Source organism: Pteronotus mesoamericanus, unplaced genomic scaffold, assembly GCF_021234165.1.
Source record: "Pteronotus mesoamericanus isolate MK-2021 breed Mesoamerican mustached bat unplaced genomic scaffold, CSHL_Meso_final contig_24, whole genome shotgun sequence".
NCBI classification, from domain to species: Eukaryota; Metazoa; Chordata; class Mammalia; order Chiroptera; family Mormoopidae; genus Pteronotus; species Pteronotus mesoamericanus.
This window is the reverse complement of record NW_026555100.1, coordinates 11834889-11861664: the sequence shown is the minus strand read 5'-3', so window position 1 is coordinate 11861664 and position 26776 is coordinate 11834889. Positions and strand designations below refer to the sequence as shown.

The window sequence follows — 26776 nt, the reverse complement described above, 5'->3', positions numbered from 1 at the left end:
TTTAATAAGCTCTTTTCTTAGGATCTTCAAAAAATGTCATGAGAGAGACAGAAAAAAGTAGGAGGACTGTTCAGATAAAAGAAAACAAAAGAGCTGATAACCAAATACAATGCACAAATATTCCACAGAGTGGGGTGGGAGGGGTGGGAAACTAGAAACGTTCTAAAACATAAAACCAAAGGATATTTAAAAACATTTGAATAAGGGTCATATAATAAATAATATAACATGTATATTAAATTTCTTGAGTATGGTAATAATATTGAGGTTAATTTGGAGAATATTCTGTTTATATGAGATGCATGGTCAGCAAAGAAAAAGGTTTGTGCATAGATGTACAGATAGGAATACATTATATATATGTATCTATAGAAAAAGAGAGAAAATGAGGTAAAATAGCAACAATTGTTGAAACCAAAGGAAAACATTACTCCCAAGATGAAAGTCCTGAAAAGTCTTAGTATATGAAAGAAAACATGTTTATGTATATGTATATATGTGTATGTATATATGTATATACATTTATTTCAAATTCATACTTTTAAAAGTAATGAAATTTGAAAAAAATAATAAAATTTTTGTCTTAGATCCAGAAAAATAATTTTAGTTATTATTTATTGAGTAACAACTCTGTATCAGAAACCTTGCAATTCACTTTACCTATATTATCTCAAAACCCATCTTGGGATATAGGAAAACTTAATCTAAATTATTAATATATGTAAAATATATATTATGACATATATTATGAAATAATAATTCTTAGTTTACAGATAAGATAGTCACCTTTCTATAGCAAATACCCTTGATCAGTATAATGGTTGCTGCAATCCATAATGGCTAAAAAAAGCTGTTTCCACAAGGTCCACAAAGCAGAGAAAACAATTGTGGGCTTATTTATAGTGATTATGTGTTTTCCATTTAATGATCAAAAGACTTATTTCCAGGACTGACAGACAATGGTCAGACATATGAATCTTTACATATTACTCTATCTGAATGAAAGTAATTTAAAATCAATTTTCATTTCTTTACAGTTTCAAATTTCTACACTAAATAATATGAAAGTCTAAATTCCCCCCAAGCTTTCTGGTCATACTATTTTCCCCTGCAGTGTGTGATTTCCTTCTTCTAACTGAATGAAGGGAATTCTAAAATCTGATAGATTAGCAATGAAATCTTTTACACCATTTCCTGAGATTCATCTCAGATTTATGGTTGCACACTTAGAGATAGCATGATGCAGAAATGTTGGGCAGGAAATAAAACTGTATTTTACCCTTTCTTACTTCAGTGGAGTGCAATTTCCATTTATTTACACTGTATTTCCTCACACAATATGTTCTTCAGACCAAAGGCTATAAATCTGGAATATTTATAGGCAAGACTACCCCTGACGCCATTTATACCTTGCTGGCGTTTTGTTCCAGCTCCTCAGAGCCACTCATATCTCATATGAATGGCTTACAACATGTACTGACTTAGATTTTTTCCTGTTAAATGAAAGATCCTTCTTTGACTATAGTACTCTTAGTTTGATTTATTATTAATAATACAAAATTGCTAATGAGTTCAAAGAAAATTGGTTATGAATGTTTAGTTTTTCCAACTCTTAGTTTTCCAGATTTTACAACTCATTTTTTTTTGTAATTAAAGAATAATGAGCATACACTATTATATTAGTTTCAGGTGTATAAGACAATTATCAAATGATTATACAAGTCAGTTTTAAATTTTGAGAGTTTTTTCTCCCCCTTTCCAATCTATATTTCTTTTAGAAAACATTTTTAAAATTCTCACTGAAGATATGTTTATTGATTTGAGAGAGAGAGAGAGAGAGAGAGAAAAACATCAATGTGAAACAGAAATATTGATTGGTTGCCTCCCGTACATGGCCCAACTGGGGATCAACCTGAAACCTTTTGGCATATGGGATGATGCGCCAACCAACTGAGCTACTTGGCCAGGGCCCTATCTATATTTCTATAAAAATATTCAATACATTTAAATTACAATATTTGTCAACTGTAATAGGGAAGCATAATTGTCCCTCTCAATGTGGTCATACATTTGTTAAACAGAGGTCAGGCAGACATTGCAAACATGGCCCAGCTCACTGGAACTAAGAGGCAGCAGGGCTGGTCTCGAGTGTCCCTTGAGATGATGTTTGGATCAGACAGGTAAGGCATATCTTTGACTGAACTGCAGGAAAGGAGCTTTCTCTTTTTTCTTTTCTCACATTCTCCAGTAATTTGGTGAGGGACCAGAAGGATGGAAGGCTCATGTTGCAATAGGGGTTTTTGAGGTTCTGAAAGTAGCCTTAGTACTGAGTACATGGATCCTGAAGTTGTATGATAGACATCCCTCGTAGTGTGTATCAATGCTTCAAGCAGCTGTATACCTTTGGGAGAAGCTAAGGTTTTATCATTCACTTCTTTTACGGGCAGGAAATGGACCAATATTTCAGCTAACTCACTGCCAAAGAGAATCTAGAAGTTCTATGACAGAGATCCTATTTGTTACTCATTAGTCAAGCTTTCACAAAAGCAGAGAGCTAGAAGGAGTGTGACTTTATTTAGTTAAATCCCTTCTCTTTCCAATTATTTCCAGAGAAGTATAGCAAAGGGCAATGAGCTCTGAGAAATAAATTTAATTTTTTAACCACATTTCAAAGGTGTGAACAATCCAAGAGCAAAACAGAAAAATAGAAATTCAGTCTCCTGGTAGTCTATAATACTCAAAATGAGCCCTATGACGAGAGATATACAGGGGTAGGTAAAAATAGGTTCATGGTTGTAAGCCAAAGTTTATTTTTGAATTATTATTTATTAATTATTGTATTATTTATTTGTATTACAACTGTAAACCTACTTTTGCCCATCTATGTATACCATAATTTCTATAAATTACTCTTTTTAATGATTTAAGCATGATGCATAATACCTTTAGGCATTTAGGGTTACATTTGTCTTCGTGTCTGTGTCCTCTTCTGTCAATAAAATGACCATTAGTTTATTGCTCAATGTTGAATAACAAAACTGAATAGCCATTTAGGAATGTTCTGTCTTACCCCATAAACCCCACACTGAATGATTAAAACAGAAATAGGACCAATTCATTTTTTTAATTCCTATGTAAGAAAGTGTCGGTATCTTTAAATAAGTGGTTTTAACGAAAACAAAATTCAATTTCTTGATTTATTGGATAGCTGATGGAGACTATCTTCTGTCTTAAGCCATATATCCTTATTTTCTTTTTTATTTCAAGAAAATTTGTTATTGTTGCTGTTGGTGATGGTGGCTGAAGAGAAGTAGAGTGCAGGGTAGGTGAAAACCTAAGGGCCTTTAGATAAAAAATTTTAAAAGAAAGTTTTTACTTGCAGTATAGTTTGCTTACTGGTAATTTGCTTCATATTTCAAATTTCAGGAATTCAGTTTCTGGCCAAGATGGAGGCATAGGTAAATATGCTACACTTCCTTGCACAAATAAAAGAAAAATAAGAACAAATTTAAAAAACAAAAAACAACCAGATCTGCCAGAAAATCAAACTATATGGAAGTCTGACAATGAAAGAGTTAGAGAAAAAACATTCAGCCAGACTGGTAGTAGGGACAGAGATGAGCAGCCGGGGCAGAGAAGATGTGCAGAAAGGTGGCAACTGGCAGACTGGGCAGGCGAGGCGGCAGCTAGCTGACAGACTGAGTGTTCCCACATTCGCATGTAGATAAACTGGGAGGAACAACTGGGGAACAAAACAGACCAGGCAACCCAGGGTTCCAGTGCGAGGGAAAAAAAAGCCTCAAAATCCATGGCTGTAAGATCCTGTGGGGGTCGGGGTGTTGGGAGAAACTCCCAGTCTCGCAGGAGAGTCAGTTGGAGGGCTGTCCTAGAATGTACGCAAACCCACCCACCAGGAATCAGCATCAGATGGGCCACAATTCGCTTGTGGAACACCACAGCGGGGAAAGTGACTGAAAGCTGAGCCAGAACAGAGCAAGTGGCATTGTTCCCTCTCTGACCCTTCCCCCATATACAGTACCACAACCCAGCAAAGTAGGTTGCCCTGCCCTAGTGAATACCTAAGGCTCTTCCCGTTAAAAAGTAACAGGTGTTCTCAGACAAAGAAATATGGCCCAAATGAAAGAACAAATCAAAACTCCAGAAAAATAAGTAAGTGACAAGGAGAGAGCCAACTAACCAGATGCAGAGTTCAAAGCACTGATAATCAGGATGGTCACAGAAATGATTGCGTACAGATGCAAAATAAAGGAAGAAGTGAGGGCTATACAAAGTGAAATGAAGAAAAATATACAGGGAATAAACAGTGAAGAGAAGGAAACAAGGACTCAAATCAACGATTTGTAACAGAGGGAAGAAATTAACATTCAACTGGAACAGAATGGGGAAATAAGAATTCAAAAAATGAGAAGAGGCTTAGGAACCTCTGGGACAACATTCCAATATCTGAATCATAGGGGTGCCAGGAAGAGAAGAAGAGCAAAGAATTTAAAACTTATTTGAAAAAATAATGAAGGAAAACTTCCCCAATCTGGCAAAGGAAATAAGCATGCATATCCAGAAAGCTCAGAGAGTCCCAAAGATGTTGGATCCAAGAGGGAACACACCAAGACGCATCTTAATTAAGTTACCCATGATTAAAGATAAGGAGAGAATCTCAAAAGCCACAAGAGAAGAGAGTTAGCTACAAAGGTATTCCCATAAGACTATCAGCTGATTGCTCAAAAGAAAACTTTCAGGCAAGAAGGAGCTGGAAAACAGTATTCAAAGTCATGAAAAGCAAGGACTTACACTCAAGATTACTCTATCCAGCAAAGCTATTAGAATGAAGGGCAGATAAATTGATTCCCAGATAAGATAAAGTTGAAGGAGCTCATCATCACCAAGCACTTATTATAGGAAATGTTAAAGGGACTTACGTAAGAAAAAGATCAAAACTATGAACAGTAAAATGACAACAAACTCACAACTATCAAAAACTGAACCTAAAAACAAACTAAGCAAAAAACCAGAACAGGAACAGAATCACAGAAATGGAGACTACATGGAGGGTTATCAGCAGCAGGGGGAGAGTGGGGAATAGGGGAAAATGTACAGGGTTAATAATAGTATAGGAAATAGAGAAGCCAAATAACTTGTATGTATGACCCATGGATATGCAATAAGGGGGGTGAATGCTGGAGGGAGGGGGGTGCAGGGCAGAGGGGCATAGAGGGGAGAAAAAAAGTGGGACAACTGTAATAGCATAATCAATAAACTATACTTAAAAATTTCAGGAATTTATTAGATTATAAATTTACACTAAGGAATACTTCAACCGATACAAAGAACAGCATAGAGATGATTCCCCAGAATTTGAGAATTTAAAAAAAAGAAAATTACGCCTTCAGACAATTTAAGGTATAGTGACAATGTATAAAATCAACACATAACTGCTAAAATCAGAGACATAGGAAAGTGTCAGTTATGGAGAAAATCTCATGTCTAAAACAAAGAGCTCAATTTGATTCAGACACATATAAGATTTTAAGGAATAGGTATAAATATGGATTAAAGTTCTATTATTTTATTTTATTATTTTTTCTAGGATTCCAATGTATTGATTATGCAAACTTGGGACCATTTAATTACAGTGATACTGTAAAATATCCAAAAAATGTCAAATATATGAAGAGTTGCCCTTAAATTAAACTTAGAAAAAATTCTATTCCAATTCAATTACTGCCTACAAGTTGACAATTATGTGTATTTTAAGGGGGGTGTTTCCTTATATGGATGTCCCAGGTGATTGTAAGCTGATATAATTAATAAAAGCCACATAAATTTAATTGCTGTTAAAGTAATTCCGTGTTCATAAAACAATATTCTGATAGTTTGGTTTCTTGTGTAATTTTCCTGTGGTAGGAAACCACATAGGTAAAATTTGTGGAGACTTGTAATTCTTTTTAAGAGTTACACTGTTATAAGTTAAAATGTAAAAGCATGGCTCATGTCCTTTGTTTTTCAATGAGTTTAATAATCATGACTCAATGATCCATTAGCTAAAGCAATGTCTAGCACATGGTAGATTAATTAACAAGATTTTTTTTCTGAATGTACAAAATGCTGCCTCTTAAAGAGGGGTTTCTGCAATGTTTTTAAGTTGATAATGTTATTAGGTTGTCCTGTGACATTTTTCAAATATATATGAACTACACTGTGGGAAATGTTATCTTTTAATAGTACAGTACTATAAACATCTTATTCATACAAGTGTCTATAAATACTTAGCTCTCCTTGCCAAAGCCTATCAGTGCTTATTTAGTACTGTGCCAGGTTTAACAAATATCATGTGCACAATCTAACAGTGTCTACACAACTATCAGTTTATTGAAATATTGAGAAGAGTTGCCAAAAAAATTCTGTTGACTATCTATTATGTACCAGTTATGGGTAGCATTATTTCTACATTAGAGACTCACAAGAAACTGAAGATCAGAGAATTTATCCTGTTATTCTGCTCAAAACTGGTTTTGAGCAAGGATTTATACAAGATATGACTCCGACATATAACTCTTTCTATGATACTGTGATAGTAACTCAACTACCATAAATCACAGGTAGAAAGTGGTACGTTTCAAAGACATTGTAAGGATTAGGATCTGACAACTATGTGTAACACATTTTTTTTGGTACTGTTTCCCTTTTCAATTCTAATCCTATATATAGATCCTACTGGCAGAAATTGTTTAGGGAAAAAAAGGAATATAAAATAATAAATAAAACAAGTATATGGAAAGAAAAAGTGGCTTGCAGAGAAGAGAAAGTAAGAAAAAAAGTTTTTAAGATGGTGATGACAGTCAGTAAATTACCTCAAGTGTTTTTGATTACTGGCTTTAATGCCAGAATAGCAAGCCAAGTTAGGAAATTAAACCACCTGAATTTCCAATAATGTAATATATTACTATACTCTGTGTATTTTTATTTGGAAAATATTTTAATACATCAGTGCTCATTTTCTCATAATAGAATACAACTCTCATTATTATGGAATTCTGTTGTAAAAAAATAAATCATTTAACAGAGATTTGCTGCCCTGAAAATTAGAATATACAAGCACTATTAAAATATGCCTAAAGTATCAGTAATATGGAGTTATTTCAGTGTTTTAAAAGACATCTAATATAAAGATATCAAGTAATACTTGCTGAAGTAGAGACAGATATACACTTTTTATTAAAACCATGTTTCCTATTTTGTCCAGACAGACAACTGATCTATATATTTTTTTTAAGTTTCTTTCTGAAAAGTTGAAATAAACTTCAGGAAAAAAAAATATGGCACTGACAAAGTAAAACTGTCCCTCTTTGATTTGGTAATTAAATGTATTATCCCTCTGTCTATTAACCACAGCAGTTCCATCGCAAAACTTTTCTCTCCTTACAATTAATTAAGCAAAACTAAAATGTCTAAATTGACTACAAATCAAATTTAATTTAATTGGCTATAATAACTTAAACAAAAATAAATGAAATGGCTTTTTTATGCTTCATTACTTCCTCTAATTCTTCTAAAACATTTCTACAGGAGAAGTTGTGAGGATGGGGAGAAAGGGCTAGCCTCCTGGCATCCCGACTCAACTACCAAAACAATATCTTAATAAGGTGGTTCCGGGACCGGCTCTTTTCACTATTCCATTCTCTTTGTCACTTCAATCTTTCAATATGAATTTGAAAATATACATGACACAATTATCACAGTCTGATTTATCTTCAACTTTAAACCATATGTCAGTTCTAACATACAAATGTAATCTTGATTTAGGTGTCTAATTAAAGAAATGGCTAAACTGTAAGTTAATTATTTAACTACATATTTAAAATGTCATACAGTATGTTCCAAGATTGTACTGTTTTACCTCCCCAGACACATTTGAACACATACAAAATAACTCTACACCCTAATAAAATCACATTTTTTATTATGGTGATTTATTTTTGTTAATTCATGACTTTACTCCATTTTATTGAATTCCTGTGATATTTTTCATATGACATCCCTAAAAGCTGTTCTTACAGTTTGTGCATAAAAAGCAAAAGAAAATTTATGACAGCTAGATGAAGCCGTCTTTTAAAATGTTAATGGTTATATCTTGTTTCCATGACTAGGCAGGAAAATACCTTTTTCAGTCAATTCTACAACTTTACGCGAGATTTATTTACTGCTTTTTAAAAATATTTTTGTGGTATCCAAATGAATATGTTAAAATGCTTTACTAAATTCTGAAAATATTAGCAAATTTAATTTTTCCTTTATTTGTTTTTTCAGCCTAGAATATCATTTAACAAAGAAAATGAACCATTGGTTGGTTAGCATTTAATTTACTTTTTAATAGGTCTATCATGCAAATAATTTATCAGTTGAAGCTACCTTGGATAGTATACATGGGAAATCTCACTACTATTGGGGACACATACCCCATATCCCTCCCCGCCCCTGGGCCTGACACACACACACACGCTTGTAGGGAACTCTATGGGTTTTTTTTAGCATTTTGTTTATGAAAATGCAAGAAAATATATATATATGTACCCTTTTCCAACTTCTGTGTAAGTGCTTTTTCTTGCTTGTTTTCACTGTTCTTTTTCTTGATTTTTTTCATTTATCAATATATCCTTATGAAAACATAGATATCTTTTTTTTTATTGGTTTTATTTATTTATTTTTTTTATTTTTTTTTAATTAATTTATTTACTTTTTAAATACATTTGTCTCTGCCTTCCCCCCCCCTCTTAATTTATATCTGAGAACTTTACTAGTACTCAATATTTACTGTGTATTACCAGGAATAAAATAACTTCACCTTCTTACTGCAGTATTATCTGTATGCTTAAAAATCTAACTCGTTAAGTTCTGTTCTATAGTTCTAGCTCTTATCTTCTCCTTCAAAAGGCCATTGTCCACACACAGATGACAGGGAATACATATTAGTATCACCACGTAAAGGTAAATAAACTAGGCTGGAATCACTAAGAGCTAGACACATGGAAGCAGCAGATAACAGACATGATTGATTGTGAAGGTCGCCAGAGGTCGGTCTGCTTTGGCCGGGTGGGTGTAGCTGCAGAGAACACACTTTTGAAAGGGCTCCAAAAAGAGACCCTGGTACTCAAATCACTCTATGTTTTTTACAGGGAAAATGGGACAAGAAATCTCAAATGACTACATGAAAATGGGCGCTTCTTGCTGGAGAAAAAGATCTTGTAAAAAGCGGTAACTTCTTGGTCTCAAAGGCTTTTTTGAGAAGGTTTTTTTCATTGTGCTTACTCAGATCTCCTGAGCCAGCTATTGCTAGGCTACTAAAACAGGGCAGGGGTAAGCCTCCTGACCATCTGAGTTTGTCTCTTTTAAGTCTTTTATTTGTTCATGGGCATTGTAGCTTATGCGTAGATACAAAGAGAAATACACAGTCAAAATGAAACATGGATGCTGCTTTAACTCAATAGTTGAAGCTAGTTAAACCAGGAGCAGCAACTGTCACTGCCGAATGAAATTATTTTAGGAATCTATTTTGCGATCATACATTTCTCTCCTTTCATTTATTTTTTATAAATTATACTATTAACTTTTCCTCATAAATAAACTTCCTTACATTTTTGGAATAAAGTATACTTAATCACAAATAATATTCTCATTGCACTGTTAAATTTGATGTCCTTTGGCATCTTTAGTCATCATGGAAATGAGTGTATAGTTTCCATTTTTATACATTTTTACAGATAACTATTATTAAGGTTATTGATGAAATGCATTGATTTGGTTGTCTTTTATTCTCATAGTCTTGCATTTTAATAGCAATGGGATAATCCATTTCATCTAATGTCAAAAAAATTAAGCCATAAGAAGTACAATCCCTTGTATTTATTTACAATAGTAAAATTTTAATATTTTTTCCAGCTTCATTATGAACTTTTTTCATCTTCCTAGTTTCCAAATCTTCTTGGGTTAACACTAGAATAACATTATTTTTCATAATCTTTTTAAATCCATAATGTAGTTTGCCTTAATGGTGTTTGTACAATTGCACATATAACTGATCTTTTAAAAATTTTTAGTTCCATTCATCTTATTAGTTCAATATTCATACTTCCTTTATTATAATTACATATTTTGTTTTTAATCTAATTTATTAAGATATAAGCTTATTTTTAACACCTTTAATGGGGTAAAAACTTTTATCATTTAATTCACCATTATAAGTGGGTAAAGCAATTATTTAAAATACATTCATAAAGTTGTACAACTGCAACATCAATCTTGTTTTAGAACATTTCTATCATTCTTCCACAATCCATCAAACCCAATATCCAATCCCAGATCCAGATAAACATTGTTCTTCCTCTTTTCTCTAAAAATTTTTCTTTTTATAAACATTTTATATAAATGAAATCACATAATATCTAATATTTGGCATCAGGTTTCTTTGATTTAGCATGTTTTTGAGGTTAATCCATGCTGGAACATGTACTAGAATTTTATTCTTTATTGCTGAATAGTATTCCATTGTTTGTGTATACCACATTTGTTTATCCATAACCCAATTAATAGATATTTGATTTGCTTCTGGTTTCAACTAGTTTGGATAATACCACTATGTAAAGTTGTGGATAAGCCTTTGTGTTGATATATATTTTTATTTATCTTTGGTAGATACCTAGGAGTAGAATTGCAGGGTTTATAGTAAGGTGATATTTAACTTTTTAAGAAACTGTCAAATTTTATTCAAATTAGCTTTACAATTTTATGTTCACATCAGTAATGCATGAGGGCCCAGTTTCTAATTCCTCCCCATTTTGTATTGTGTATCTTTTAGATGATAGCCATTTTAGTAGGTGAGTAATAGTCTCTTGCTGTTATTTTAATTTGCATTTCTCTAATAGCTAATGATGTTGAGTAGCATTTCATATGCTTCTCATTGGTTTTCACTTTTGTTGGTGAAATGTCTGTTAAAACACTTGGCTCTTTTCTATATTGAACTATGTGTCTTATTAAATTATGAGCTCTTACTTTTTCTAGTTACAGCTTTTAAAAAAAATCAGATGTATTATGTAAAAGTATTTCCTCTAAGTCTTTGGTTTGTCATTTTTAATGATGTTTCACAAGACATTAAAGTTTTTCATTTTAATAAAGCCCAATTTATCTATTTCTTTTATGTTTATATTTCTTATGTACTAAGAAATCTTTGCATAAAAATAATTTTGAAAAGTTTCTCCATTTTATTCCAAGTTTTATAATTTTAGATCTTATTTTCAGGTCTATAATTTATTTTGAATTCATTTTTGCACAAGAACTGAAGTAAGAATCTAAACTTATTTATTTTCATATGTACATACAATTATCCTAGTACCATTTGTTGGGGGGAGGGTGGGTAAAAACCCTGTCTCCATTACATCGTCTTGGCACCTTTGTCAAAAAATCAATTGATCATAGTGAATGCTAGGGGAGGGGACAGCGGAATTGGGTGCAGTTGGGAAAAATGTGGGAAAATGGGGAATATCTGTAATAACATCAGCAATAAAAAAAATCAATTGATCATAAATGTGTAGATTTATCTCTGGATTCTCCATTGTGTTTCATTGATCATATGCTTGTCTAATGCAATACCACACTATCTTCAATATTGTAGCCCTATAGTATTTTTTCTTTGATTTTATTTTATAAATACAAATGCTTTTTTTTACAAGTTAGTTGAATTTTCAAATTAACATCACTTCACTTCTACCCATGTTCCTATCTTTAAACTCTACATTGTATCGTAGTATGCAGATATACCACTTCTTTTTTCTTCATGGATTCATTTTGAAGTAAAAAGAATAAATGATAATATAGTAATAATATTTTTTCTTAATTGATTTGTCTTTTGTCCTTCAGATATTATAAGGGAAACCTCATTTTCCTTTAATATTATTTCACACTGCAATATCAAATAAAAATGAAATGCAGAGAGGGTATTATAGGATTAAATGTATTCCTTCTAACTACTTAAACCAGGGGTTTGGAATTAAGGTCTCTTTAATCAAGACTGGAAGTCACTGGAAGACTTTAAAATTATTTTAATAATAACCAGAGTCATGTATAGAAATAAAATGCTTTCATGATTCTTTACATGCAAAATCTCAAATTTTAACTGCACAAAATAAATTAAAAATAAAACATTTAGGATCTGCCATTGAGGAAAATATCTCCATCCTTAATTATGACACTTTACTTCAATAGAAATTTTTTTCAATATTTTGGGAAGGAAAGTACCCCTAAGAGAATGATAAACACTGAAATCAGACATGTCATCCATGCTATATGTTAGTTTCTCTTCCTGAGGGATTATTCTGCATTCTTGTATATTCACATTAACATCATATTGTTTAGATTTGTTCAAGGGTTCAGATTCTCTGGACTCAAACTTATGCATTTTTTTCTTTGCTTCTTGTAACTTTTCTTCCTTTGTAAGCAATCTGTAGTTTATAGCATTACCAATGAGCAGCTGCACATTTGATAAGTACACAATAGCTCCACAGCCCATGTACACATATTTATATCCTCTGGTTTCATCATATAATTCACCAGCAAGAGGAGGACCAAGAAGAATTGGACAAAAGTCCACAAATGTGATGTGTCTCGCAGCACTGGAAAATCTTTGAGTACCTACAAGGTCTAGGAAAGTTCCAAAGAGGACACTGCTAACACTTCCAAATCCAAGGCCAAAAAAAAATAACATAAAACACCAGGCTTATGTAGTTCTCTGCCAACGGACACAAGAGATGACACACTCTAGAGAACATTAACAGCAGAACGTAAGTACAGGATTTGAGGTCAAACAAGATTGGAGTTTTCAATGAATTCTACATAAGGCCTACAAAACATCCTAACAAAGGCCATAACTGACAGCAAGAAGGCTGCAGAATACTCATCAATTCCCAGGTCTTTAATATATGGAGCCAAGAATAAATGGAAACATAATGACATTTACAGATAAGTATAACAGAAATCCCCTATGCTTGAAAAGGGAGAAATCTAAATATTTATTTTTCCCATACTGATGTGTTCTTATGGTTTTTCTTCATGCCTAAATCATATGCTCTTATGCCAGTCATATTTTATTTTTGTTATTTTTTAAATTATATTTTATTGTTTATGCTATTATAGTTTTCCTAAATTTCTCCCTTTGCCAGCCTCCACCTAACACTCCCCATTCCCTCAGGCAATTCCACACCACTGTCCATGTTGATGGATCATGTATATATGGTATATGGCTACTCTATTCCTTACACTGTATTTCACATCCCCATGACTATTCTGTAACTACCAATTGCACTTCTTAATCCCTTCACCTTTTTTGCCCATCCCCCTGACCTTCCTCCCATTTGGCAACCATCAAAACATTCTCTGTATCTATGATTCTTTTTTTGTTCTTTTGTTTGTTTTTGTTTTTTAGATTCAATTGTTGATAGATATGTATTTGTTGTAATTTGGTTGTTCATATTTTTTTATCTTCTTCTTAAAGAGGACCCTTTAACATTTCATATAATACTGATTTGGTGGTGATGAACTCCTTTAGCTTTACCTTGACTGGGAAGCTCTTCATCTGTCCTTCAACTCTAAATGGCAGCTTTGCTGGTGAGAATAATCTTGGTTGTAGGTACTTGCTTTTCATCACTTTGAATATTTCTTACCAATCCCTTCTAGCCTGCAAGGTTTCTTTTGAGAAATCAGCTGACAATCTTATGGGAGCTCCCTTATAAGTAAATAACTGCTTTTCTCTTGCTGCTTTTAAGATTCTTTCTTTGTATTTAGCCTTTGGCATTTTAATTATGATGTTTCTTGATGTGGGCCTCTTTGGGTTCATAGCCACCAATCATATTTTTAGACTTAGTAGTTTGTTTGGGTATAACAGTTTTCATGAGGGACTTAGCCATACAGGCATTCAACGATATACTTCCCAAATCAAGAAGCTTCCTTTCCAGCTGTTAATTATTAAAAAAGAAATGACTGAATCAAGCTAATATACTTAAGCAAATAAGACCCTGTCATGATGAGTCCATTTGCAATGGGTTGTTTCTTACAGAAGTATTTGTCAGTGATGTTATGGTGAGTTGCAGGTTGAAGGCTAGACTTAATCCTCCAATGAACCTGACAGTAAGGTGAAGCTCTATTATGCTGGTGATACAAAAGGCTGCAACCATTCCCTCACAACAATAATGAATCTCCTACCATCACCACTGGTTGGCTACCATATATATTCACCAAAACATGTATATTCACCATATACATTCCCCATGTATATGGGACCTCCTGTGTACATAACAGCCAGCATAATAGATGATATTCATGTTATTTTACTGTAGGTGATATTGAATATTTGCTGAATTTCTTAGAAGAATATTGTGATGCCTTTGGGGAACATGTATAAAAATCCAGTGAGGATAAAAGATGCTCCAACCACTATTCAGTCCCATCTCCATCAGGAGGTAGATGGGGTGGTAGAATTTCTGTTCTTCTACTTAAAATTTAAGTAACCTGTTGACAGATTCCCACTTGGACAGACTTCTTTGGTTTACACATGGAATTGTTAAGCCCCATCATTATTCCTCAAAGTATGATATTTGAAGGTGATACAGAAGAAGAGAGGTAGAATGGACTCTAGATTATCTGGTCTTCTGTCAAAGAATTTAGTCTGCTATAGACTTAATTGGCTATCTTTACTTTGAATTACTGATAATATGCACTTAATAAAACTTTTATATTCCAATAGGTCTTTTGGAATCTTCTTGCACCTTCACAAAAAGTAAGCCTAGAAATTTGTTTTCTTCTCCAAAGTGTTTTTCTTTTAGTGGCTCCAAGGAATGTCTCTTGGAATTTATGTTCAATGCTTGGTTTTTATATAAGCTGTGGATATTATTGGTGAACAATTATTAATGGCAACATTTTCCCATTTACCAGAAGTTAATCCCAAGGACAAGCCCCCACTTACAATTTCCTTCAGTGGCAGGTCACAACAGATCCCCCATTGTTAGAAACCCCCTGGAGGAGTTCTGGGCACTAACCTTCTCTCAATTACTTTTCAAAGTTTTCTTGTATAACCTTTGCCATGAACACTTTTTACAAAATCAGCATTATCCTAATTCTAAAACCAGATAAAGACACTATAAAAAAAGAAAATTATAGGCCAATATTGCTGATGAACATAGATGCTGAAACCCTCAACAAAATATTAGCAAACCAAATACAGCAATGCATCGAAAAGACATACACTTTGATCAAGTGATATTTACTCCAGGAATGCAATAGTCACACATCAATCATTGTGATCCATCACATAAACAAAATGAAGGGTAAAAAACACAGGATCATATCAACAGATACAGCAAAGGCATTTGATATAATCCATTACCCATTATGATAAAAACTTGCAGCAAAGTGGGAGTAGAAGGAACATGCTTAAACACAATAAAGGCCATATATGACAAACCCACTGCCAGCATCATACCCAATGGTCAAAAACTATAAGTGTTCCCCTTAAGACTGGGAACTAAGGACTTGGAGGAATCATACTACCTAATATCAAACCATATATACTATAAGTCCATAGTAATCAAAACAGCATTGTTTTGTGACATAAAACAGACACATTGATAATGGGACAGAATAGAGAGCCAGGAAATAAACCCACACTTTTATAGGCAATTAATTTTCAACAAAGGAAGCAGGCACATACAATGGGCTAAAGATAGTTTATTCAATAAATGGTGTTGGAAAATTGGACAGATAAGTGCAGAAAAATGAAACTAGATCACCTTATTACATTACATACAAGAATATATTCAAGATGGATTAAAAACTTAAATTTTAGACCTGAAACCATAAAAATCATAGAAGAAAACATAGGCAGCAAAATCTCAGACATGGCAATATTTTATCAGCTATATCTCTTCAGGCAAGGGAAACAAAAGAAAAAAATAAACAAATGGAATTACAACAAACTAAAAAGTTTTTGTACAGCAAAGGAAAATGTCAATAAAATAAAAAGACAACCAACAGAATGGGAGAACATATTTGCCAATACCATTTGAGAAGGGGTTCATATCCAAAATTTATTAAGAACTTAAAAAATTTAATACCAAAAAACAAACAACCTAATTAAAAAAATGAGCAAAGGACCTGAGTAGGTCCTTCTCCAAAGAAGACATACAGATGGCCAATAGACATATGAAAAGATGTTCAGCATCACCAATCATCAGAAAAATGCATTTTAAAACCAGAAGACTATACCCTCTCACATCTGTCAACATGGTTATCATCAATAAATCAACAAACAGGTGCTGGAGAAAGGGAAACATTTTACACTGCTGGTAGAAATGCAGATTGGTGCCACTGTGGAGAGTAATGTGGAGGTAACTAAAAAAATTATTAATGGTGTTGCCTTATGATTCTACTTCTGGGAAAATATTCGAAGGAACCCAAAACACTAATTCAAAAGAACATAAGTACCCCTATGTTCATTGCAGCATTATTTACAATTACCAAGATACATGTATTTCAATGTTAGAAATGCTCCATGTTAATTTTCCAATGCTGCATCTAGAAAGCAATATAGCAATATAGCCCAAGTTTCTAGTATAGCTATTACAAAACAGTTCTTTTAGAGAAACACATAAAGCTTTTCTACAGCAGGAGCTGATCAACAGCTTCTATAAAGATCCAGATAGTAAATATTTAGATTTGTGGGACATACAACTTTTTCACAACTATTCAACTCTGTCACTATAGCATAAAAATAGTCAATGAAACTTTATTTTAAAAAAAGAGATAGAAGGCAAGATGTGGCATGTGGGCTATATGTTGTTAACAAATAGATATATGCTCTAGAATTACAGTACAAAACAATTCCAAGTTGCCTCTGAATTTCTTGAGTATTCTATTCTATTACTGTATCCTAAAGCAAGATCCAATATGTTAACGCATACACCTCAGGATGACTTGCAAATTAAAATCATGAGATACCATAACATACTTACTAAAATGGTTCATGTGACTAAGAAAAAAGAAAACTCAAGTGGCTGTAAAGTTCTACAGTAACTGGTATTCTCAGACACCACTGGTTGGCATATAAAATGGAGCAAACATTTTGGAAAATATGGGCAGTTTATGTGAAAGTTGAACATTAACATCCCTATGATCCGGCCAATCCAATTTTCTGTATGTGTGTGTGTGTGTGTGTGTGTGTGTGTGTGTCCAACAGAAATACGTAAGTATGATCAACCAAAGACATGTATTAGAATATTCACAGCAGCAATACTTGTAAAAATCTAACACTTAAAACTTTCCAAGTCTCTATCAGTGGTTTCATATATAAATAAATTGTGTTGCATTTATACAATGTCATAATAAAAATGATCAATCTATAGCTACACAAAAATAGGAACCCATCTCATAAACTTAAGTTTGAATAAAACAAGCGATAATCAAAAGAGCCAACACACACATACATAATTACATACATACACAATTATAGGTGTCCAGAGATAATTCCTTTGTTTTAACTTTGGAGACCTTATAAAGTGGTATTTGCAAGCCCATTATAAATAGGTGGTTTATTATACATGGTATCCTATAATAAAGACCAAGCCTATTATAAACAGCATGCCCTCAAACCATAATATGTATATTATACTCCATAGTTATTTAAGCTATATAGGTCTCTGCTTACAGAACAATTCAATAGAGTGCATATATGGAGATTTGTAATTTCCAGTAGTGATGGATGTGTGTTATAGGAGTGAATAGAAAGTTACCAGCAGTGAAATATCTGAAACCCTCACACAAAAAATGGATTGGATGACCCATGAAACACCTTTTCCATGTGTTTACAGTCTTAGGAGATTGATCATGTCTATAAAACAGCATTTATCAGGGGAAAGATAATGCCATAAAATGAAGATACAAAACAACTTGAAAACACTAAAGCTTTTTTTTTTTTTTGTCCTGCAGTTCTCTTGTTCTTCCCCACCTACCCTCCCTGTTAAGGCTTAGAAAAAGATAACCAAAACTAGGAATTTGTAAGGAAGATATGCATACAACATTTGCATTGGAGTTCAGATATATTTGGAATTATAGTCCAATAAGCATTTCTATAAAAGAGTAAAAATATAATTTTATTATACATTTATATGCAAGTATCATTTCAATAATGAAGCATAATTTTATCCTTTAATATGGCCTTGATAATTAGGGAAATACGTAATACTCATAAATGACTCTGGTGGCACACAAACTTTTTGAGACTGAAAAGGAAAATTCTACTTTTACTGTAAGTATTACTCCTTAGTTGGTGGCTATTGTGATATCTCATCTTCCTTCATCTTTAAGTGCAACAAAACATAAGTACCTATTTTATACAGGTAGACACACAGACATAGACGAATACAATTTCAGTGCCAGGTATTGTTCTAATCCCTTTACAAATATCTACTCATTTAAATATGTACAACAGCACTATGAGGTTGATGACAATGATGATTGTTATTAGTGTCATCATTATAATGAAAAGATAAAAAAAAAAATTGAGGCACAGAGAAGAAACTAGTTACAAAAATTCCCCAAGGCCCCCGAAGTAGTAAAGGGTAGGGCAAGACTCTAAAACCACACAGTATGCTATGAATTTCTACACTGTGCTGTGTCTTATAATGGCTATCTGTGGCGTGTGACCACTATTGTTTAGAAATTACATCAATGAGCATTAACAATGGTGGTCTAGGAAAAACATATTTGACTTGAAATATTTAGCCAGATTTTATTAAGACCTTTATGCTTGGAATGTGAAATTTTATGGACTAAAGAAAAACAAAGCTATCCAAAATATTCTAAAATTCAATCTGTAGAATGCACCTGTCTCTTTAGGGACAGGCAGGACTGTATCTGGAAATTACACTAACCTAATTTAGGAGCGGGGGAAGCATAAAAACAAGACTTTCATGAATCTCTTGTTAAAGAGGAGCCCAAATTTTGTTCAAAATTATTAATTAAAAAGCTTTGTTTAATATTTATTCTAAAACTATTGGGGGACACCTTATTCTAGTAGATGAAGTAGACATGTTATTCCCTACTCATTCTGTTAAGAAAGACCAAAAACCTTGGGTATTATATGAGGTCTGTCCAGAAGGTATCCAGCCATGTAATATGAAAAATACAGATATTTGTTGAAGAATATACAAGATACAAGAAACATTGTACATAGGACATTGATACCCCCATCTCCTTCAAATTAGGCACAATGGCACCTCACACAGTTCTCCCAATCACCATCAGCTTCCCTGTCATATTTTCCTGAATCTCATCAACAGTCTGAAATCTCTTCCTTTTTCAAAGGTGATTTTAGTTTTGGGAAAAGCCAGAAGTTGCAGGGTGCCAAATCTGAGCTGTAGCGGGGCGGAGTCACCTGGCTGACTTAATGGTTTGCCAAAAAACTCTGCATGAGATGTGATGCGTGAGCACATACATTATTGTGATGAAAGTGCCAATCACCAGTTGTCTGTAGCTGTGGCCTTTTAAATTACCCAAATAAGTTTCCACAGAGGAATGAATGTTCAAGCTTAATGCTAAATTTGATGCAGATTCATTGCTCCACTCACTCAGTCATTTTGAATGTGACAGCCACACAGTGCACATGGTCACTCAATGGCATGTACCACCCCCCACTGACTAGTACAATGAAGTCATCATTATTCATGCAAGCACATTCTGGTCAACTCTCCTTGGTTACTAGGTTACATCGATGTCATGCAACTCATTCTTGTTTTATTAAGAATGGTTGGACTTTTTCCAGACAGACCTCATATATACAACAAAAATTAAAGTGCTTTGAAAGGTACAGAGAGAAAGTCCAACTGGCTAGTCATCTTGAGACTCAAGAAACAATATGGTGGTGAGTTAACCTAGCTTTTTATTCTGCCTTATAACCCAGATATAGAGCTGAAGAAGCTGACAACAGGTTTAAATAACTTGGCCACTGTCCAAAAGGGTAACGAGTAGAATCTTTGTGATGATGGAAATTTTCTGTGTTCTGACTGTATTATTTTGCAAATTGTTACCATTGGGAAAACCAGTAAAGGGTGCATGGGATCGCTGTATCATTTCTTACAATTGCATGCAAATCTACAGTTATCTCATAATTAAATGGTTACTTTAAAATATTTATCAAATGCCTACTATATGCCAAGTATAATTATATGTGCTAGGAAATAGCAGCATAAAGCAAGAACAATAAAATAGCCTTCTTCTAGAATCTGCGACCCAGTGAGGGAAACAGACAATAAGAAGTATGTGATATGTCAAGTGGCAAAAATAAAGGTAAAGACAGTAGTAAGCACAAAGGAAGAAGGAAATGGTGCTACTTATATATGGCATTCAGGAATGCTATCTTTTAGAAAGTAGTATTTAGGCAAAAAAATAAAGCCACACAGGATTCTAGAAAAACAGGAGACAAGAAAGAACTTAATTCAAAGGCCCTGAATTGGGAGTGATGCTGGCATGTTCAACAAATAGTCAGTAACTAGGCCATTACGTCAGGAGTGTGCTTAGTGAGGTAGGCAGTGATAGGATTTTGTGTTAGTGTGATGACAGATAATACAGGCCGTTAGATCATAATAAGGACTATTGGTTTTCCTTTAATTGTGTGCTGGGGGATAGGAATAATATACGATTTTGAATAGAGTATTAACATGTTCTGACTTACATATTAAAAGGTTACTATGGCTGTGAGGCTGAGAATAGACTGATGGGGAGGAAAGCAAGTGGGAAGTAGGAAGACTGGTTAGAAAGCCATTAATTGATTTTAAGTTTTGTATTTTATTTGTAATTAAGTTTTGGTTCTATAATTATATAAAACTGTATGCATAAGGAGCTTATATTTATTGCCAGTATTGCACAGCACTTAAGAACGTGGATTCTACAGGGAGCGAGACTGCCAGTCGCTAGTTGTATGCCCTTGTTCAAGATATTTGGCCTCTCTGCTTCTCAACGTTAACCATCTGTAATACAGGGCAGTAAAAACACTCAACTAAGAAAGCTCCTATCTTTGGATTGAATGTGTTATTGTATGAAAAGCTCTTAAAAGTCTGAGACATGGTAAGCACTATAGAAATATTTGCTATGCCATTTTTGTGTTGGTACATACTGAGTAACACTGAAACAAAAAATAATTAAAATCAACCTGAGAGAGGGCATAAAAATTATTTTCCTTAAGATGGTTCATACATTAGTGATTTTGAAAAACAATGTTAGACATCATTGCAGTGTTGACTTAGCTGATGTGTGTAGCTACTATAGATGAAAGATATTATAAAAATTGTCATCAAATATTAAATAACATCAGTATGATTTTCAGGCTAATCATACTTTATTATAATTTAATTTAAAATTGAAAATACAAATAGGACATTTATGGTAACTACTGCCTAAGGTATTTACCTACATACCTTATGAATGGAAACTATTATTCTCTAATTTTCTTAAATGGTAATTATTATAGTGGACATATTCTGCTTTCTGTCCTTTTTGTACCTTTGGTGAACTTCTCCTTTCCCTGTATTATGTTGATGAAAGTATAAATCATAGGTTTCCAAAATATCTTATTTTCCTGGCCAAAATGATTGGTTCATAAACAGGAGAGTATCCAAGGAGAGCCAATCAGAATTTCTTCTTGGAATTGGATGCATGACCAAGGTTTTCCAAACATCTGTCTCTCAGATCCATCATTATAAGGACAAAAGGATAACAATATGGGAAAGCCCATCTGAGAATTAAGTAGACACGAGCTGACTTAAGAAAAAGAGATTCTTTGTATGTATTCTTTAACTATGGAACAACTAATAAAATAGCTAACAGTTGTGTTCTATTTTAAATTTAAATTTTTATTGTTAAAAAAATGATTTTAACCACAAATGAGATTCTTGGGATAATACTGTTAATCAATCAAATTTATCACACTAAACATAGCTCTACATTCAAACTTCTAAACCTGGTCCTATTTTATGCAATTTCATTATTGTAGAGAGGGACAAATGTAATTTACCATCTTTGTAAATATTCTGTGGATCACATTTAATTCATTGTTAGTTTCTAAATTATTCAAAAAAAGGAAAGAAAAAGGAGAAATGCAATGCCTGTTTCTATGTGGTACATGGTATGTTAGTCAAAATCAAATGCAGAATGAAATATGCCAAATAAAATAATATATGTTAAATGTTTATGTAATACTGGATAATGATCATTCTTAAGAACTCAAAAAGCCACAATTCCAGTCATTTTTTAAGGCTCACATAGACATAGAAAGAAAACAGTGAAATAAATACATGTCACTTATTTATAAGTATATATCACTGTAGAAAATGTGTTTAAGTTAATTGTCATTTGAACATCAAACAAAACCTTAAAGTAAGTAACTTAATTATTTTATGAGAAAATAGAAGATCAGAGAGACTAAGTAACTCATCCAAGGTCAAACAACTCGTAAATAATACAGGTAGAATCCAGTTCTGATGCTTCTTAAAATCTGTGTTGCCCATAACACATTAGAGAAGCTTGCATATCCACAGCGTGGGAGGCATGACCAAGACATAAAAAACATGAAATAATTCATAAACTAGTGAAACCATCACATTATATGATGTTATATAATTATATAATAGCTTAATATTTCTATATTATATTAATAATATATATTATAGTTTATAATTGTAAAGGCAAATGAAGTTAACAGATGATTAAAGTGGAAGGGTGAGTGAAGGCATGCATGATCAGAGTTAGTTCCACGCGGGGAAAAAGAATGTGAACTGTGTCTGTCCTAAAGGATACATGAAATGTAGACACATGTTGATAAAGTTAATACAATGGTGACGAGCACACAGGTTTGATGAGTGTGTTGGTGGGAGCCAAGAAGTGGGATTTAGGAGAACCTTTCGAGACATAATGGAGGTTAACAGGGCATGAGAAAGGGGTGCATAACTTTTTAAAGAAACTTTGGAAGTTCAGCAGAGAAGTTAAGATCTGAAAGGAATTTCATTTATTTATAAAACCTTACGTGTCATAGCATATAATATGTCCTGCCGCAAACAAGATGGTCACATGTTTCTCTTAGAAAAAAGAGATACAATGAATCAAGAGAAAGAGACGCAAGACCCTGTCATATGCGAAAGAGAATAGTTCTGATTTCTACTTTTAAAGTGAAAATTTTCACATTCTTGCCAAAATTTTTATTATAAAACAAGTTACTAAGAAAAAACAATTTTGTCTTAGGTTACTAAATAATTCACCAGTTAATGATTATATTATAAGAATTATAAGAATTTTTATATCTAAAATTTGTAAGATTTGGAATTAGTCAGATAAGTAGAATAGTTTAAAATGTGACAGAAAATTTTGTTTATTTAATTTTACTTTTTTGTTTAATAAAAAATTTTAGCTACCTGTGTGATTGTAAAGTATCTCTGCACCTGCCCTAGAGATCACTGGGATTTAATGAACCATCAAGCACAAAGGAAGATTGTATTTTGCTGGGTATAATGCATATTTTTGCCTAAATTTTGAGCGAAAAATAAGGATGTGTATTATACATAGGTATTACTAATTTCATATCTATATAAATGTTTTTAATTCCTTCATTTATGCTTATGTGTCAAAAGTGTTATCCTGGACAGCAATCATGATATCCCTATGCAAAATAATACCCTGGAATATGATAATCGGTTTTGTTTCTAAATATAAATAAATTAAAAATTGAATTAAAAAATTAAAACGATGTTTTTCTTGAAAGTTTGGTCCCCAAATGTGGGTGTGCATTTTACATGAGCATGCATTATACACAGAAAAAATGTTTTAAAAGATTTGTTAGATAGAAACTTTAATTGACTAAGTAATTGTGTTAAATCAAAATCACTGAAAATAAGAATGTTTATTACATTATTTTATTTTAATTCTTGGCAAGACAGGAGAACTGAGATGTCACAAGCAAATTGATCTACTTTATCACTTTGTTAGTCTGAGTCCTCTGAGAAGCAGACACTTAAATGGGATTAAATGTGCAAGGATTTATTAGGAAAAATGCTTGTGAGAGAAAATCAAGAGGAAGCTGGAAAAGGCTGAGAGAGTTGTCTGACCACAGTAAAATTATGACTCTGGGTGAAGGGCAGAAGGAAGATAGAAAGTGCAAGCTTTCCAGACTGCTATGCAGCTTAAGTAAAATGAGGTAAAGTCACTGAGTGGTCCTCAGTCCAAAGGTAGGTGTCAGAGGCATTGAGTGTCTCCAGGAATAGGTTGCCTCAGAGTCTCAGATGCACTTAGGCATCTGACTAGGCACAGCCCACGGGATACCTAGACATAGCCTCAGCACAGAGGCAATAATGAATTCAGAACACAGCTAGAACCCTGGGTCAATGTCCCTCTCCATAGCTGAAGGTCTGAGGGGGGCATTCCCATGGGTACCATGGTCACTTTACTTAAAGGTCTCATGTGACATTAAAAGAAGTTCCTGGAGATTTTATTTTGATGGACAAAATATAGTTGTTAGTTGTGTACTGCAGTGGACTCTAATTAATTTGATTATTTTATGGTTTCTTATATTGTATCTTAAATGGAGACTCCTCATGCCACATTGTCAAATCATATTTTAAAAGAGAGTGAGGTCCACAGCTGTAGACAGAGAACCACTGCTTCTGGTAGGCCACTGTACATTCATCCATCATCCTTTTAATCTATCTTCTATTACACTTAAAATAGAAATCTGGCCCTTGCCTAACTTCCCAACTTCATCTTTTACACTATGCCCATTGCTTACTATACCATATGGTTCCATGATCTTTTTCTATTCATTGAACAAGTCAAATACTTTCCAACCCCAGAATATTAGTAACTGTAGTCTTCTTTGCCTGGAATGTTCTTCTCTTCAATTTTCACATGGCAGCTTCATTCATATTACCATATTTGGCCATGTATAATGCATACCCACATTTTTGGCCCAAACTTTCAAGAAAAAAACTTTCATTTTAATTTTAATTCAATTTTTTTTGTTTATATTTATAAACAAAACTGACTATTGTATTCCAGGGTATTATTCTGGATACTGATATCATTATTGCTTTCTAGAGTTACACTTTTAACATATAAGCATAAATAAAATAATTAAAAACATTTATATAGATACAGAATTAGTACTACCCTTATAAAATGGGCATCCTTATTTTTCCCTCAAAAATTTGGACAAAAAAGTACACATTATACGTGGTAAAATACAGTATTTAGACTTCAATGCAAGTATCACCACCTCAGTGAAGTCTTGGTTGATTATCTCACTTCCACTAGGACCCTGTCATCTGCCAATAACTATCCTATTACTAGTTTTATTTACTTGATAGTATTTACCAGTAACTGCAATAATCTTGTTTTTGTTATTGTACAGTCTTTGTATATCTGTGTCCCCATAAAATCAAATGACTAATGTCCTCTATTATTTCATCTGTTGGGAAACACCCTGTCTGGTTTCAGGAACTGTAGCCCCACTGACAGGCAAGAGGGCCCCAAGGCTGGAAATAGTCAAGGAGGCCTTGGGAAAACAGGCCACTGAGAAGACAAAACCTGTCCCCCTGGCAAGGGCACAGCCCCTGCCTCCTTCACATCACACTGCTTAGTCCTGTGATGGTCGGTTAGTAAAGATGGGTAAGATTCCACACAAGGAGAGAAGACCTAAGACAGACATGGCCAGTATAGGCAGCAGACAAGAACTTGGGGGACATGGAGAAAGGGCAAAAAGGCCCTCCCCCCTCAGCATGGCTTGGACATGGCTGGGGTCCTCATTCTATCTGAAAGAATTCTCCTTATCTCTTGGTGGCTCTGCCCCGCCTGCCTGGCTCAGGCTTGAAACAATAATAAAGGCAAGCACAGCCCTAAACTGGATAGGGCGGTTCCCAGGGGAAATCAGGCCTAGAAGTTCTTTGAGGCATGCTTTGTTCTTCCCTCAAAAGCTGTGATAACCAACTTGTACTGGAAAGGAGATTTACATTATTCATAGACCCTGACCTGGGGCAGATCTCTTTGTCCCTTCAACTGTTATCCATAATCTCTATTTGTTTTCTGTAAACATAGCCTTTTGACATTGATTGATGAGCTGTGCATCCATACCCCTGTGCCTGTGGTTCTCAATAAAGCTTTTGGACACGAGGGCTTGGGGCCTTCTCCCCTAGAGGGAAGAGCCACGCCCCCTCTCCTGGCAAACAGAGAAGAGTTTGCAACAACTCGTGTTTATTCCCCCCCATCTGTGACACCCCAGGGATAGACTCTGCGGGATTCAGAGCCCCGCTCCCTCCTCAGCTGGATCCGGACGGTGACCCTCAGATCCAGAAGTGTCCTACGCGGTGCTCCCTGTGACAGTCATCAATATCTGAAATAGTACTAATGCATAAAACTCAAAAAGCATTTGTTGAATAATTAATTGGCCAGAAGAAGTTCTATATTTAAGGTGCTATAATGGGTCTAAGGACTCAAAGGTATGGTTCCTTCTCATTGAAATTAGAGTTGAGTAATACAAAATTTTCTTTCAATGTCCTTCTTAAGAGTTTACCTTTTTCTTATTACTGATCCTTATATTCATCTTCATGGACCAGTTCATTATCAGTTCATTATTTCCTTTTGTGGTGTTGGGATATCTCTGAAGAACATACTCTTTAGAATGGTC

At 33.8% G+C, this 26776-nt stretch overlaps 1 protein-coding gene and 1 pseudogene across 2 annotated transcripts in view; both read right to left on the bottom strand.

Annotated features, from left to right (window-relative positions):
- Positions 1-26776, bottom strand: part of CTNNA3 (catenin alpha 3) — a 1483556-nt gene that overhangs the window by 160726 nt on the left and 1296054 nt on the right. The gene's annotated exons all lie outside the window — the stretch shown is intronic.
- LOC129069713 (monocarboxylate transporter 2-like) overlaps positions 9027-26776 on the bottom strand; it is a 52319-nt pseudogene continuing 34569 nt past the window's right edge.